This window comes from Kogia breviceps, chromosome X, assembly GCF_026419965.1.
Source record: "Kogia breviceps isolate mKogBre1 chromosome X, mKogBre1 haplotype 1, whole genome shotgun sequence".
Taxonomy (NCBI): Eukaryota; Metazoa; Chordata; class Mammalia; order Artiodactyla; family Physeteridae; genus Kogia; species Kogia breviceps.
In genome coordinates, this window is record NC_081330.1 from 106,483,770 (window position 1) to 106,502,374 (window position 18,605).

Genomic DNA, 18,605 nt, shown 5'->3' on the forward strand with positions numbered 1-18,605 from the left:
GGGTGCCTTTAATGTCAGTTAAGTTAGTGAGACAAATTATGAAGTAAGTTTTAAAATTTCCCCCAAGTAATCTCTATCCCAACAAAAACAGAATGCTTAACGGAAATACTATTTTCTGGATTGCAAGAAGAAACCACAAGTGATGGATGCCTTTTATCCTGAAAGTTTCCTTTTTTCTTATCAAGAGCCTGCTTGTTCAGTGCCTACTTTTGCATTAAATGCCTTTTTCCAGTAATGGAAAGGACATTTTCATGAAGAAGAAGTACACCTATAATAGACATGATCCATTCTGTTAGTTTACGAGAACATAATGTCTCAATCTGCGTGTCCTAAATCAGGAGTAATTACAGAACAGATTTCCTGTTCTTTGATATTTATAAAGTCTTATCTTGAAGGTGTTAGAATTTTTAACTGAGCTTTTTGTGGATATTCTCAACTAGACATTATAGATAAGTTAGGTATTATGTAAATCAGTAGATATATTAAAATGGTGGGAATAAAATTTCATAAATGCAAAAGCTAGCATGAAAATCATAAAAATGGTACAATTTCCTTTTCATGCCAATTATTATAATTCTAAGATTAAGAACATTAAAACCTGCCTTAACGTTTCTAAGCAGCATGTGTTTGGGAGCACATGGAACATTTGACATTAGAAGTTGTGTATACAAGGACAGGGAAGCATGAGAAGAACATATACACAAAAATAGCGTGTCAGATGTTTTAGGCAAAGGAAGAAACACCTAGAAAAGTTTTCAAGTACATCATTTGGGACTTTCAGTGCTTCCCTGTTAATCCGTGACTTTTAACCTACTTTCATAATTCCACCGTAGACCACAGGGCTTTTCTCCCCGGTTGGAGCTCCTTGGCTGAGTGAACCCTCTCGTTCAGGGCTCTGCAAACTGAAGCCTGCAGGCTCAATCCAGCCTGCTGCCAGTTTTTGTAGGGCTCATGAGCTGAGAACTGTTTTTTACTTTTTTAAGTGGTTGAAAATAATCAAAAGAAGAATATTTCATGACGTGAAAATTTCTGAAACTCAAAGGTCAGTGTGCACAAATAAGGTTTTATCAAAACAAAGTCAGACTCTTTCATCTATGCATCATCCTTGGTTGTTTCACATCAGAAAGGCAGGGTTGGGTAGTTGTCACAGAGACTATATGACCTACAAACCCCCAAATATTTACTGTCTGGCCATTTACAGGAAAAGTTTACTGAGCCTTGTTCCAGTCATATGGTTCTCAGAATCTTTGAATATTGGCATTCTATTTGGGGCAGCAACTTCCAAGGACTCTACTCATTATAGTGGTTGAAATTTTAACATTCATTGATGGAGAAAGAATGTGACAGCAAAAATAAACCAGTAAAGCTCTTAATGAATTTGCTTTTTATTAATCCTAAGAGCATGGCGATTAATTTGATGCCTTGTTAAATATATGTCTACAGACAATGCCTAGTGGGCACATGGATTTATGGATCCTTTGCAACAACCTAACAGCTCTCCAACAAGTTTCCAAGCAGAGCAATATGGAGACCTAGTTGATCTACCCCCTAATATGTTCGGGACCCTTCTAATACAGATATTAACAGAGCAGTTTGATTCCTATCAATCTCTGTCTTCAAAAGCTTATTCTTGGCTCCTGTTTGAAGGATGTATTTGGTTAGGAAAAATGTGTTCTGAGTACTTTTTTGTTTTCAAGAAAGTGTGACTAGTGGTGAAATATTTTGTCTCCTAAATTCTGTTTGTATCATATGCTCTCAGCAGTTTTTTTAAGTGCTTGGAAGGAGATGTTCAATTGGGAACATAAAGAATATATTACTTAAATAAAAGCGAACACTTACTGAGGATTTTATTATGCACTCAGCACTAGATTAAATGCTTTGTCTGCATAGCTCATTTATTCTTCCCACTAACCCTCCCAAATAGGTATGGCTATTATTACTATTACACACAGCTTCAGAGTGCCTGAGCCAGGATTTCAGCTGAGGTAACCTGACTACAGAACCTGGACTGTGTAGGAAAATGTTTCTTTTGTAAATAAATGACAAAGGTGATCTTATGTCTTGGTTTGCCTGAATCATCCCAAATTACTCCTTTTGTCCCAGCGTAATTATATAAAGCACCAACTTTCACTCTCAGATGTATCCTGATTTGGACAGTAGGGTAACATGGACACTCTGTGCAAGACTCTAGATAGATAACTTTAGACTGAACGTAGAGAGCAAATGAGCAAACGTTTAGGAGCAATTAAATCCAGTAAGTGATAATTGTCTTCAGGATGGAATTTGGTTAAAATACTGTAATAGTTCCGGAGGCGTCATGCAAACATGACTGAAAACATCATGGTGGCTACTGATTCTCTCTTATCCCAGGTGAGAACTGCTAGTGTTTAACTGTCAAGACTATAGTCTTGGCAATCTATAGGGTGCTGATTTTTTTAAAAATGGTCCCTTTTATCAGCTTCTCTGACATACTACTGGTTCTACTCCTACTACACTTTATCTGATTTGCTTTCTTCCCTTTGCCTAAGTGCTATGGTAATGTCTCATAAATTCAAATCTTTTTTGCCCTTCTGACTTCTTTATCTGAATTATCTCCTCTCATTGATTCAAGTCTGGCTCTACATGAGTGACTCCCAAATTTCATAGCTCTATATCTGACTCCCTCAAATTTCACTTTTATGTCTCTAAATCTATGATCTGCATCCAGGCAGTGCTTCAATTTTTATTTTCATCACATGCAAACATTTGTTGCCTCCAATTACCCACACCTAGTTACTCAGACATTGCACACGTATTTTAGTTATTATAACTCATTGACTGTGTGGCTAAAGAAGTAGCAAATATTGGAAAAATCATGGTCTTTGGAATCAGAATTACTCAGGTTTGAAATCTGCCTGTTTTAATTACTAGCTTATGATCCCAGGCAAATTACCTAATATCTGTGCCTCAGATTCGATATCCTCACTTTATTGAACACTGAGGATTAAGTAAGAAGCATTTAATACAGTTGTCTGTAAGGTAGTAAGATTTCAGTAAATGCAGTAGCTGTTGTTCTTGTTTGCTTATGTGGATGTGGTGGAGGTAGAGGCAGTGGTGGAAGTGGCGGTGGTGGTCGAGGTGTTGATGATAGTGAAGGTGATGGTTGGTGGAGAAAGTAGAGATGGTGGTCATGGACTGTTAGTGAAAAAAATTCCATAATAAGCATCCTCTCAAGCTTACCAAACGTTACAAAAAATTGCCTTTTCATCTTCCTCTTCAAAACAGAATTTACCACCTGACTTCTCCATTTGTATCAGTTTCTCCTTCCTTTCTCCTTATTTATTATTATTATTACACTATATTATTGGGCAAGTGTCATCATTTTCCAATCATTCTAACTGCCAACGCCATACTCTAAGCCATATACCTCCCTGGGGCCAGACTTGCCCACCCCCCTTTCTGATTAATCTGCCTTAAATTAATATATCTAAAATTGCTTTTATGCTGACCCTCCAGACTTGAGATCCCCATAACTCCAGTTGTCCCCACAGTAAAATACAAACCCCTTCTTGTGGTATAAAATATTTTTCTCCCACCAGTTTTATGTGTGGCTTCCCCGAAATCTTTCCACTTCATCCAGTACGTTACATTCCTTTTTTGCTCTATGCCTCAATGTCACCCACATATATTTTTCTCATCACCAATCACAACAAAGGAATCCTGTTATCAGATTTTTTATATTTTACTTAGATTCCATATATAGTACCATGCATACAATAAATAATCAATAAATATTTGTTGAAAGAGTAATAGAGTTCAATTAATTGTGATAACTAAAATTTTATTTTTCAGTAGCATTTAAGAATTCCATTTACTTCTTCATGGAATTGTTTTTAATAATAAACAAATGAACATTCTAATAATCTTTATTATTCTAATTTTACCCATTAGGATATCATCATTTATTCAAAACTATTAAGGGATTTAAAATTCAGCTTTGTACCATGCTATAATTTCTTAATTATCTAAGGTACATTTAGTTGATTCCTTAATAATGATACAATTTTCTACATTTGTCATATTTACTGCATAAATTGTCCTCCTTACACTAAGATATACGAAAGTGCTTGATGACCTTGGGTCACAAGGTAATTATTTCTAATAGTAAATTATCCCTGCTGTTCAGTGATATTTTTTTACATATAGGTAATTATCAGAGTATGGAACTCAGAATAGGTTAAAACTAGATGTATTATATAGTAAATTCGGATTCATCGAGGAGATTAGTTACTAATCATATAGCAGTTATTTTAAGAGACTTTTCACAAAAGCGTTCATTTACATTTTTGTATCAGCCAGGTGAAAACAATGGCAAATTGAATTGTTTTTTAAGTAAATGCTATCTCAATAAGGATAATGTTTTTCAGCTATGGTGTTAATAAATGAGTATCTTTGACCTCAAGGGAAGTAGAGAGATGTTTAGAAATACCTCAATTCACCGAGTCTCTTTATCTTCTTCTAGGCAAGCAGACAGTCTTAAGTTTGCTTTCTCTCTCTATGTCCCACATGCTTACTAAATGGTGGAATAAATTACCTAGACAATTATGTACCTGCATAATTATTTTGTTTTCTAGTTTTCAGCTTAATCGTGTTTTTTTCCCTTTTTTTGACGTCTACTGCCTGAATGATGTTAATTTATGTCACGTCCTTGGAAGGAAGTTAGATGTGTTAGATAAGACCTGTCTTTTTGCCATTTTATGAGATTAATGCGTAAGCTATTTCTGTTTTAGATATTTATTTTAACTTTGATTCCCAAACAATAATCTGGAAGTTGTAAACTAAAACATTTTAACTTATCCAAAGAATCCAATTAGATGATTAATGTGTCTAAGAGCTAATTTTTTATTTTCTATATGATAAATTGATCCTAAAATACTTGGGGTGTTGGACTCAGTAATATATTTTTTTCATTGGCACCGCCCAGTAAAATAAAACTTTGCTCCTTTTATCTAAGGAAACTAGACTCCAGACTTGTTCATGGTTACAGGTTAATTGAGGTCCAGAAAGGTTAAGCAACTTGCTTTCAGTTGCAAAATAAGGACTAGTGATGAGTCTCCTAATTTCCATTTCAGTGTTAACAGTTGCAATGCCCTACTTCTTTTTATGTATTAGAGTCAAATGACCTTGGTCATAAACTCAAATTTCAGTTTAGAAACTATTTTTGGTGAATAATAGAAACCTTACATACCATCTTCAGATGTTCCGAAAAGATAAACATCCATTTAAGGTTCTTAAAGCTAATTTGTCATATAAGTCAACAATAAGTCAATAAATGTTTTGAAGAATGTAAGAATGTTAATTCTAGAGGCATGCTACGTGGCCAGAGAACACTTAGAGCAGTGATACTCATAGTGCAGTGCATGAAACAGCAGCATCACTTGGGGACTTGTTAGAAATGCAGACTTGGAGGGCGCTCCCCAAACTTGCTGAATCAGAAACTCTGCAGGTGGGCCCAGGTATCCTTTACAAGCTCTCCAGGTCATTGTTGATAAGCCTTAAATTTTGAGAACCCTTGACCAAGAACAGTGGTTCTCATACTTTAACATGTATCGGAATCATCTGGAGGACTTGTTAAAAGGCAGATTACTGGTCCCCACCAGAGTTTTTGATTCAGTAGTTCTGGGGCAGTGCCTGAGAATCTTAATATCTAACGAGTTCCCAGGCGATGCTGATGTTGCTAGTTCAGGGCCCACATTTTGTAAATCAGTGCCCTAGAGCATCATCTTAGTTTCATCCTGACTCTTCCTTCTCATTTCCCCAAACCAGCCCCAATGATAGGAACCATTTACTTCAGACTAGGCTAGGTGATACTACCTAAGATGCCACACAAGATGATGTCCCTTCTTGTGACACCTCTAGTGCTATATGTTGAGATGACCTTTTCATATGCCTGTTTCACACCCTAGACTCAAAGCTTGCCAGGGCCAGGGTCCATATCTTACTCCCAACCTGTTACAGGACCTTCTGATTTGGGGATGCCCAATACATGTTCCAAATTGAAATGCACTATAATGGGAACTGGTCCTATAAGATGCTACACATAGCTATGGATGTCTAGCTATAGCAGTTGCATGAAAATGTACTCTTCCAGAATGTGAGGCACAAAAGGATGCCAGCCGACAGGTAGATAGAGCTATATTCCTGGAACCATGACATACAGTTTTGTTTGTTCCCCGAGTAAAGAAAATGGTAGTCACAATTATTCATCTAAAAGAAGAAGCATGGTTGAATGCAAAAAAGTTGATTTTTAATCAGAAGATGTGAACTACCACTATTTCCTTACTTCTGATTCTTTCCTTTACCCTCTCATGCTCTACATGAAATGCTGAAACTGCTCTCATCAAGGTCACCAGAGAACTCCTTAATTGTCAGCTCCAAAGGTTGCTCTTCAGTTTATCCTTCTTGAACTTTGTGCTGTGCTTGACAGTGGTAATTAGTTCTTTCTTGAAATTTTCCTCTTTCTCAGTTTCTGGGGCATTGTTCTCTCCTGTTTCTTTTCTCCTCTTTGCTTTCAGACTTTGTCTTCCCATTCACCTCTTCCTATCCCTTTCATTTTGGTCTCCAAAAGACTCACATTTTGGCTTTATTTTCTTTTTATGACACTTTCTTTTCCAGGGTGATATCATTTATAATCCTGCTTTTATCAGACACCTATACCTGCTGTTTTCCAAATTAACATCTCTAGCTTAACCTCCTTCCCGATGCTCATACCTGTAACATCCAAATGTTTTTTGGGCATTTCCACCTGGACTTCTTACAGAAATCACAAATGAAGTTCTGCAGTTTAGACTACTCATCTTTAGAGACTATCATTCACATCATAGTTCCTAAAAACAGCAACCTTCTGGACTTGTGCAGTGTACAACCTGTGCAGCCACTCACAGTGGTCATGATATCTGCCACCTCCCCAAGTCCTTTCAATTCTCTTTAGTGTATTTGTTCCTTTACATCCAGGCTGCCTTCCCCCTAGTTATGTCTCTAATAGTTTTTTGCATGAAATTCTTAACTGATTTCTGTGCCTCTATGCTCACCCTTCTTATCCATACTTTTCATAGCCTCCTGAGGGATATCTTAAAATGCAGTTTTAATTAGATCATTCCTCTGCCCATGGTTCTTGAAATGCATAGCACAGAAATTCCTTTCTGATCTTTGACTGCCTGACTCTCCATCTTCTCTCCCTTCTCCCCTACCCATTTTCTTATATGCCAGTGCTACTCAAAATAGTCTGCAAACTGTTTATTACCAGTACACAATGAGATAAAGAGCTGGAGCCAGAATATAAATCAATGCACCTCTTCCTTTGTCAAGAAAGTTTTGCAATTAAAAAGAAATCAGATGAAATCGTATGTTTCGTGACTGTTTATGCTCTAGTGATTTTTCTTGTCACAGGCTACTAACAGATAGTTCAGACTGGCCACAAACTGCATTTCAAATGGCACTGCCTTCTGCTCAGCTTTAATGAACCACCCTCTGCTCTCCAAATGCTCTGTATTCCCTCAAACTTCTGATTCTTTGTACCTCCTGTTCTCTCTATTTAAGATTCCCTTTTCCTTACTTTCCCTTTTCCAGCTGCCACATTCCTTTTCCCCAACTAACTACCTTCTCTTTCTGGGAACCTAACCTCCCAGACGTTTCTCAGCTTTGACAATCCTTCCATTAAAACACTTGCAGAATTTTATTGTAATGATCTTGTTTTGGCATATTTGTATCTCCAGCAAACTCCTTGAGGGCAGGAGCCATTTATTTGCAACTCTAGACCGACAGCACTTAACCCAGAAGTTAGCCCATTGTAGGTATTCAGTAAATATTCATGGCTTATCAAATGGGTATTTGTCAGTCCTGTCAGGAAAACAGAAACCACTCTAGGTGTTTCAGAGAGAGAAATAATACAGGGAATTGTTGAAGGAGGTGATGAAAAGCTGGGAAGCAGCACAGAGGGACAGTGAGGCAACTCAACATACAAGCAGCATCAAGAGGCTTCTCATTTCCCTAGAGCTAGAGGAACACTGCAGGGGGGATGGTACCAGAGTCCCACAGTTGGGGCCTTCAAACAGGGACTAGCAGTGTTAGGACTGCCAGGCAAGAGCTTGGACCTGGGGAGGGAGGGACCATCCAGAGGAAACTGAAGCCACAGTGGAGATGAAGCTGCTCTAGAAATGTCAGCAAATGTTGAGTGTGAAGGAACTTGGCTTTTCTCTTCCTTCCATCCTTCGGTATTCTGCCAGTGCCTCTAATCACAAGCCAGGGGGCAAGCGATGGCAGAAAATGTATATATCCCTCTGGTACAGAGAGGAGAAGAGAAACATGAAGAATGGATCTGAAAGAGCAGATGTGACTGCACAGAGATGGATTCTGGCCTTGCATCTTCCATTCATCACCTATGTGACTAAAGCAAGTAACTTAATTTCACTCAGAATCTCTTTCTTCACCTCTGAAATGAATTTATATGACTTTCCTTGTTGGCCCTCACACTGGAAATTTTACTGTATGTGTCTCTCTTGATGATTATTTAGGCAAAAATATACACCCTCTCCCCAGGAGAAAGTTGAGTTCCCAATTATTAATTTAGAACATATATCTTCCCATTACCACATTTGTGTTATAAGAGAAAATATTCTTATTCTAACATTTTCTGAGAATATTCTTATTCTGATGTCTTCCCTAGTCAGCAAGCTGTATCTCTATGAATCAATACACATCATTTCATCACAGGGAAGTACAATGATGTCTGGCTCCTATGGACTGAATTGTGCCCCACTCCCCCAATATTCATGTCTTGAAGCCCTTACCCCAATTTGATGTTACTTGGAAATGGGATATTTGGGGAATAATTAGGTTTAGAAGAGGTTTTGAGGGTGGGGCCTTCATGATGAGATTAGTGCCATTATAAGAAGAGGCACCAGAGAGCTTGTTCTCTCTCTTCCTTCCTATGTGAGGGTACATTGATAAGGCAACCATGTACAAGCCAGGAAGAGAGGTCTCACCAGAAAGTAACCATGCTGACATCTTGATCTTGAACTTCTGGCTTCCAGAACTATGAGAAAATAAATTTCTGTTGTTTAAGCTAGCAGTCCCGAACCTTTTTGGTACCAGAGACCAGTTTCGTGGAAGACAGTTTTTCCACGGGATGGGGTGAGGCAGGGGGATGGTTCAGGCGGTAATGCGAGCCATGGGGAGTGATGGGGAACAGCAGATGAAGCTTTGCTCACTTACTGCTCACCTCCTGCTGTGCGGCCCGGTTCCTAACAGGCCATGACCGGTACTGGTCCGCGGCCCAGGGGTTGGGGACCCCTGGTTTAAACCACCCATCTATAGTGTTTTGTTACATCAGCCTGAGCTGACTAGGACACTGGCTTTGTAGGGCCATGCGTTTTGCTTTGGGTTTTAACTAAACTTCATAGAGATGCTCACTAAAAGAAGTAGATGAATTGAAACAACTCATGATGCTGGGTGAGTGGCAGTGGGACAGTGAGTACACATCAGATTTAAATGGTTTTCTGCATTGTACCAGATAGTTTCTAAACCTTGACTGGAAGTTATTTAAACTTCAAAGACCCATGAGATAAAAGCATGTTGAAGTCCTTTAAACTCAGTGAGCTTTCACACTGAGGATATTTAAAGTTTACTTTGCTTCCCACAAGGTCCAAGGCACCACTCAGTGTACGGAGGGGTTCTTTGAACACTCCTGTAGTCAGTATGAGTCCACAGTATTTCAAGAATGTAGTGATAGCAACATTAGTTTTCTTGCTAATTTTCATATTCATTCAACAATATCTAATGGATCACTATGATGTGCAGAGCACTCCAGTTGCTGTGACCAAGAGCCATACTTAGTCCTTTCCTCAGGAAGCTTGCATTCTAATAGTATAAACTATGTCATGAAGAAGTACCAATAAAATGTTAGAAAAGTCATAAGGAAGAAAGGATCACTTCCAGTCCTGCTTGACGGTTGAGCATGGAAAGCTCATGGAGACATTAACATCTGAGTAGACTGTTAAAGGATAGGGGCATATTGGACTCAAGATTAGGGAAAAGGACGATGCAGATACAGGCTGTATACAAGTGGCATTTACACAGGGTTGTGGGTGTTTCTGTTTGCTTAGAGCAGAAATATGCAGTATTGGAAAGAGAGAAAGAAGTAAGGGATGAGGTTGAAAAGGTAGGTTGAGTTCATTGTAGGGAAAAAGAAAGGTACTCAATGCCAGACTAAGGAACTTTAATCTGGTTATAGGGAGCCAAGGCATATTTTTGAAAGAGAGCCAAGCAATATGGCGACTGTGAAAGACACTTTTGGACCCACCTATGTGTTGGGAGACATAGACCATCTTAACTTTATAGAGCTGGGAGGTAGTCAGCAAATTTTTCTCTAAAGAGTCAGACGGTCCCTATTTTAGGCTTGTGCACCACATAGTTTCTTTTGCAAGTGCTCAACTCTGCTGCTGTAGGGAAAAGGCAACCATAAACAATACGTAAATGATGAGTGTGGATGTGTTCCAATAAAACTTTACTTACAAAAACTAGTGGCAAGCCAGATTTGTCCCGTGAACCATATTTTGCCTATTCCTGCAATAAAGGGTGAAATAGATGAGATTATTTTGCTGTTGATGATTCTTATGTATTTGCCTTTTTGTCTTTGTTACAGCTTTCTTTGCAGTTTTCATTCTGGTGATTACAAGAATGGCTTTTACTTTACCAGTCCTTAACAAAACACTAAGATGAATAGATCCACTCTCAAATGAGAAAGTGAGAGGTGGCCTAGGGACTGGCTTAAAGCCAGCAGGAAATAGTCACGGAAGGCACTAATCGCAGTAGCTAACACGTATGATCTCTAACATATGTCAAGAACTCATCTAAATATTTTGCACATTAACACACTTAACCATTAAAAGAGCATTATAAAGTAGTTTTTTATTGTTGTCACTCTTTGCCAATGGGAACAGTGAGGCACAGAGAGGTCAGGTGACTTGTTCAAGGTCACAAACTTTACAGGAAGCAGTACAGTCAGGGTTTGAAGCCAGACATCTAGCACAGGATGCTGCATTCTTTTTTTTTTTTTCCTAATTTTCATTGAAATATAGTTGATTTACAATGTTGTGTTAGTTTCAAGTGTACAGCAAAGTGATTCAGTTATTTATATATATATATATATATATTTTACATTCTCTTCCATTATAGCTTATTACAGGATATTGAGTATAGTTTGCTGTGCTATACAGTAGGTCCTTGTTGGTTATCTATTTTATATATAGTAGTGTGTATATTTTAATCCCAGACTCCTAATTTAATCCCTCCTGCCCCTTTGATAACTGTAAGTTTGTTTTCTATGTCTGTGAGTCTATTTGTTTTGTAAATAGGTTCATTTGTACCATTTTGTAGATTTCATATATAAGCAATATCATATGATATTTGTGTTTCTCTGTCGTCTGGCTTACTTCACTTAGTATGATAATCTGTAGGTCCATCCATGTTGCTGCAAATGACATTATTTCATTTTTTTTATGGCTGAGTAATACTCCGTTATATTTATATACCACATCTTCTTTACCCATTCATCTGTTGATGGGCATTTCGGTTGCTTCCATGTCCTGGCTATTGTAAATAGTGCTGCTATGAACATTGGGGTGCATGTATCTTTTCAAATTATGTTTTTCTCTATGTATATGCCCAGGAGTGAGATTGCTGGATCATGTGGTAGCTCTACTTTTAGTTTTTTAGGGAACTTCCATACTGCTTTCCATAGTGGCTGCACCAGTTTACATTCCTACCAGCAGTGTAGGAGGACTTCTTTTTCTCCACACCCTCTCCACAGGATGCTGCATTCTTGAACTCTATGTCATGTTATCTATAATGAGAAACTAAAGGTAATTTCATCAAATTATTTAGCTGAAAATAAAAGATTGACTGAGACTGTTTACTAATTTATTGAGGTCTGTCTATGGAAATGGTGCACTTACCCTAGATTATGGCTGTTCTACCTTATAAGTCTCATGGGTGTTCTACCTTCTAAGTCTCATAGACTCTATGGTACCACTGGAGCATTTGGCTATATCTTTAAATACAGAGATCTTTATCAGTGAAAAAGATTTTTCCTTCAAAGTTAGGTGTCTTTTTCAGTATCAACGCATAAATGGAGTCCCATATAATTGAACTGTTTTTCCAGGTGCGGGACTTCTAGTGCTAACCATGGTCTTAACCTTATTACCTGTCATAACCTTTGCCATCTATGCTTAATCAGTTCTAACATCAGAAAACACATCAGCTGCTTGGAAATTTGGGGACTTTAGGAAATTAAGGAAGACTGCAAAGTAAAAATAAACTGGGAAAAAGTAACTATTTAATAATGCCATGAGGGTATGAATTCTGCAACTAAATATCATAGTTTAGGTTAATAAAAATGTTCAGAGTTAATGTCCTAGTGTTAGAGACTCCAGTCAAATTCTGGCAGGATCCAAAACAGCACAGTAGTAACCACCAGACTGTACTGTATAGCAACAAACAGGAAGTTCATGTTGACTTTTCCTTAATATTAAAAAAAAATGGTTTCCCTTTCATTTAGAACAAAGGAATATAAGTGTAGTGTAGTGGAAATCTTTGGATTCAGACATACCTGGTTTTGAATCTTAATATTTCACTGTGTGTTGAAAGTAAAGGTTTCTGAAGCTCTCTGTTCTTGATATAGCTATGAAGATGAAGATTATAATAACTAGCTGACACAATTATCATGGGAGATGAATTTTTTCTTTGTGAAAGCATGTGACATGAACAAGATGCTTAATATGCTATTTTTTCCTGTGAATTTGATTGAATGTTAAATTAACATTTTAAAAACTTAATCTTGATGGTACAGGAGTGTATTTATAGGCAGATTGATAGAACACAAGTGTCTACATATTTATTAACGTTCAAAAGAATAGGTAAGATTAATGAACTGGGAAAAATATCCTGAGTTATAAAGTCCAGAAAATGCTACCATATTATTTGGGTTAAGCGTTTCTCCCCAGTTTGAAGACATTTTCTCAAGGGAATCTCTATATTATGACTTCAAGATACTTTTGTGTATATGTTTAAATGCCTTCCTCGCATGTTCCTTTTACACCATGTTATCTATATCTTTGGACATTTTATGTTTCTCTGTAAGAGAACTCGCATGAAAAATCCATTTGTCACCATGTTATCATTATGTAGATAAGAAAATATAAGAGAAGTCAAATTGAAGTCCAGACAAGCTGCGAAAGGGAATGTGCACCCTCTAGTGCCCACATTTATTTCTCACAAGAGCATATACAGCTTTGCTTTTTGTTTTCATCAATTTTAAATAAACATCAAATTTGATTTTAAAATAAACGGCTCAGGGTTTTCAACTTGAGCATATTACACTGTATGATTATAGATGTATTATTATGACAAGATTTCATCTATCACTTAAAAGAATATTTCCATTAACCTGTGTTAAATGATTTTCTTGCACAGAACTGTGTTTCAAAGAGAATTTCATTTTACTGAAAATGAAAAATAGGCTCCCCACATCTGTGGCTTAGCAACATTTTATTTCTGGTCCTCTGGATCATGCAGTTTTTGTCCACGTGCTTTCATACTCCTTGGCTTTATAACTAATTCCTCTAATCTAGCTGGTTTTGACATATTAGAATTTGGGGGATTTCCTTAATTTTCAAGGTGTGTTTCCCTGAAAGTTATATTAACAGAAGATGTAAAAGTGACTTCTTTTCAACCATATCATGTTTTAGAAATAAATATTACCGATGTATTTTTAAATGATTGAGATTTGTTACCAAATTAAGCTAAGATTATGTTCAAGTCATTTTAATCTACCACTTGTTAAAATATTTTAGTTGTTTTACTTTTTGCAGAGAAACAATATTTTTGTAGGAGTTTTATTCTGTTTAGTACAATTAACTATCCTAGAGGTACAAAGATTAATAGCAGTGCCAGATAACGCATGGAGAGTTTTCTGGCATTTATAGCTTAAAAATATTAAATTGCTGGGTTTGTATTCAAGGGCATGTAGTTTAAAAGGCAGTATTTTATACACATTAAACATGTAATTTGATTTGCCATAATTGACAATGAAGAAGATGCATGATTTTAAGGACAAACTTTATGTTTTGGACTAGAATCCAGATTTTGAAACACATGTTAAATAGGCATATTTTAGGACAAGGTAAACTATACAGAAATTGATTTTTTAGTATCTTTTAAAGATGCATTTCAGCACAAACTGGAATCATTAAATTTTACTGTATACCGAAACCTATTATTTTATGAGTGATGAGCTTAAACTTACACATATAAAACTAGAAATACATTTAAGCTTGTAAATAAGATCACACAAACATAAGGAAAACAGATTATTTGATAGGACTGTTAATGTGGCAGGTTTATATTAACTGAGGACAGTGTTCTTTCCCATTCGTTATATTTTGTTTCAGGTGCTGTGTAAACTGTCGAAAAGAGTTTATAGGGTTCTTATTATAACTGGGAATCATAACATCCTTAGATGTTATTTAATTTGACTGCTAGCTGAACAGACTAATTTAATTGGAATATCAAAGCTGCCGTGGAAGCAAAGCTGACCTCAGCTTTGTATCTCAGGTCAAAATCGCTTTAATTAGAGAGATAAATAAACACACATTTAAGAGTAATTTTTTAAAAGCCCTTGTTAGTTTTTATTTTAAGACCAGTTTGATGGAAGCTTTGTAATGTTTGAAATTTAAAGGAAGAAGTGAAGGAAGATCAGAGAAGTTAAGTCGTTTGCCCAAGGAAGCAGCATAAAGATTAAGATGGGTGAATAAAACCTGTGACAGCTGACTTTCAGTTCAGTGAGTTTCCACTGCACCATATTTAGTTTACATTTAAAGCACACACAGACATACATATATACACATACAAACACATACATTCACAAGCATTACAAAAAAAATTTAAGGCAATCATTTGGCCCTGTTTTCCCCCTCCCACCAAGGAAAACATGCCCACACTATACAAACACGTGCGTATATCTGTGTGTGTTTATAAAAACTATCTTGATTTAAGGGAGGTAGTTATCTAAATGTTGACTTGTTTTCTCCTGATTAAATAGGATTTTGCCCTTTAATAATATTGTATAACTTTAAAAGTACAATAATCACCATATACTCAGCACATCTCAAAATCCTAGAAATACTTTATATTTTAGCAATAACAAGGTTTGTATTGATTTTTTAAAACATTATTTAACAAATTTCATTCAAAATTTTATAACATTTCTCTGGTTCAAATTTAATTTGTATTTTATTTATTCAGTGTTTAAAAGGAAGTAACATGTGGAAACATATGGGAGGGAGGGACCAGTTTCCCCAGAAGGAAGGTTGAAGGGTAAAGAGTAGGGAGAGGTTGATCAAGAAAACCTTCACAGAAGTTGTATATCTTGGACAGAGTCTTGAAAGATGAGTAGGAGTTCATCATATGGTTTGGCATCCAGAGAGTAGCCATATACCAATATGGAATTAAAATGTGTTCTCATGTTCTAGAAATCTGAAGAAGAAAGATGATTATTAAAAAATATAATAAACAAAATTTAAAAATCTTACCTCACCTCCAGGAAGATTTCTTCCACATTGTGGTACCAGTAAAAAAAGAGTCATAGTTTTGTTTCCATGAACATGAAAATGTGTGTTCTAGCTAATTAACATGTACATTGAAATTTGGTTTGTTAAGTCATCTGGTCTAGGCCTAGAGCCTTAGGATTGTGCAAGAGTTAACATATTTCACAAATGTTAATACTTTACTTTCAGGCTGCTAAAGGTGAGGCTTATATGTTTTTATGAAATTCTACGTGCAAAGATGTTTAAAGATATAATATGGCCATTCATAACCTAGCTCACTAATCAAATTAGTTTAAGTCTGGGAGCTCGAAGGATTTATAGTTTCACAGTTTACACATTTGGGAATGATGAGTTCCAAATGGTATATTAAAAGTGACTGGATTAAAGTTTATGTAAATGTGTCATCTTAGTTAAATACTTTATATGGCAGTCACTATATTAACAGAACACAGTAGTGCCCATTAAGAGGCTCTTCTGACATAATTGGAAGTGTTATCATAGAGCACAAATTCCATACAATGATTTACTGTTGACAATTCAAAATTGATAACTTTTTAAACTGCAAGTGTTTCTCTGGTTCTTTTGGATGTGTTTCTGCTTTTCTTTTACTTAAAATATTTACACATACACACACGTATACATGCATCTGCAACAGAGACATATATCTCCCAATTTTGACTACAAGGAAGTATAACTGATCTAATTTGCATTATCTTTATGGAAAATTCAACTGGAGGAAGTAGAGTCCATTTGTACAATATGATCTTGAGGCAAAACTTAGACCTTTCGAATATTTGGTATATATGTACCATACTTGAGACTTCCAGAAAAATAGAAGATCTCTTTGGAAGAAAACCTTGGTTTGGTAATAAAATATTTGCAAAAAAAAAAAATCAAAGATACGGTTGCTCTGTTCCATGAGACTCTACAGATTTTAGTTTTGGAGGTTTGTGATGAGTGCCTTTGTAAAGGAGAGGAAATTGTCACTTCACTGTTAATCATAAATAATCGCAAAGATGAGATTTTAGGACATACTTGAAAAATATAGGACAGAATATTCATCAACCGTTACAGGAAGAAAATCATTTTGTGAATAGAGAGTTAGAAGTCATAATTTTCTTAGATAAAGAGAATATTAAGTTGGATAAAGTTAGACTGGATTTAAGGGATAGAGTCTGTAATAACATATAGAAGTACATTAAGTACAGAGTGAAGTGTGTTATGAGAGTAAGATGAGTGAGTAATAAGAAATTTTATTGATGGGCTGATTCTGAGGGTGTACAGGCCCATTATAAGCAACTTATTCTATGTCAGTTCTTTATCAATGTTTTATGAGAGTTTTAAAAGTGAAAAAAATTAGTAGAAATGAGTGATTTTATAAAGGAAGAAAAATACATGCACAGAATCCAAGATTTAATATGGTATTGAAAATAACTCTTCAGTGTTATTCTTGAGGGTTTTGAAAAGGTACCTGAGTTACATCTGTATGATATCTTCAGTTGGTGATTGACGACCCAGCCTCAAGTAGTGCAAAGTGTGATAAAAAATACCAGTGGCAAAATGCTGGGGAGAATAGATAGCACCCAATTTAGAAACATGTATGGATTTAAATCAGGGGAGTCTGTTAATTTGGCATACATCTCAACAAGGATATGTGAAAAATATTCAATGCCAGTGAACATGTGAAAACTAGCGGGCAAGGCACAGAAAGTGATGAAGGAAGAGCTGCCAAATTGATAAGGAATAAAGTAAATGTGCAATTGTTACTTGGAAGCCAGGGTCTGAGTAGAAGCCAAGAAAGAGGTCTTGTTCATTTTGCTAAAAGCGGTGGAAATGTCACTGAGACTAAGCATTGAATGTGGGCCATTGGCACTCAGTAAGCGTGCACAGGAAGCCTTTTGAAAACTCTGCCTCTGCTTCCCCTTCACCCTTCCATCCTCGTTGCTGGCACACAGAGATGGGGCTGGGTACTGGGAGAATACTGGAGGGGAAACAAATACTAGCAGCTGACAGTTAAGTCCCAGAACACTAAGGGATAGTATCGAATGTTAGATCTTGGAGTATGGGCTGACTGTATATTACATTGAGACAGAAAAAGTTTTAGTAAGAAAATCATAGATATGGTTGAAGCAACAAGCCCAAATGGAAGCCACAGAAAAAAAAAGTAAACAGAATATTACATGAGCAATAGCTCAGAGCTTAAATCATGTAAGAATTGGGTTTAGGTTTCACCTATTGCCAAAGGAATCAAGACATTACAATGATGAAAGAAAAGAGAAAAAGAAAGTCTAACAGATAAGAATAGTACAAACTCATTGATACTTTGTTCCATTCCATTTCAGAAAGAAAGTATAACATATTAACACACATGCTTATGAATAGATATAGTTTTCCTAGGTAAAGCACTTTACTCACAACTTCCCTAAAAAATATTTGAAATCCCTTAAAAATAAATCTGTAACTTATGTCATAGTGTTCTGCCTATGTTTTCCTCTAAGAGTTTTATAGTGTCTGGCCTTACATTTAGGTCTTTAATCCATTTTGAGTTTATTTTTGTGTATGGTGGTAGGGAGTGTTCTAATTTCATTCTTTTCCATGTAGCTGTCCAGTTTTCCCAGCACCACTTATTGAAGAGGCTGTCTTTTCTCCATTGTGTATTCTTGCCTCCTTTATCAAAGATAAGTTGACCATATGTGCATGGGTTTATCTCTGGGCTTTCTCTCCTGTTCCATTGATCTATATTTCTGTTTTTGTGCCAATACCATATTGTCTTAATTACTGTAGCCTTTGTAGTAGAGTCTGAAGTCAGGGAGCCTGATTCCTCCAGCTCCGTTCTTCTTTCTGAAGATTGCTTTGGCTACTCGGGGTCTTTTGTGTTTCCATACAAATTGTGAAATTTTTTTGTTCTAGCTCTGTGAAAAATGCCAGTGGTAGTTTGATAAGTATTGCATTGAATCTGTAGAT

At 36.4% G+C, this 18,605-nt stretch overlaps 1 protein-coding gene across 17 annotated transcripts in view; it reads left to right on the forward strand.

Annotated features, from left to right (window-relative positions):
• The window catches only part of DMD (dystrophin), a 2,551,447-nt gene that overhangs the window by 1,089,651 nt on the left and 1,443,191 nt on the right, over positions 1-18,605 (forward strand). The gene's annotated exons all lie outside the window — the stretch shown is intronic.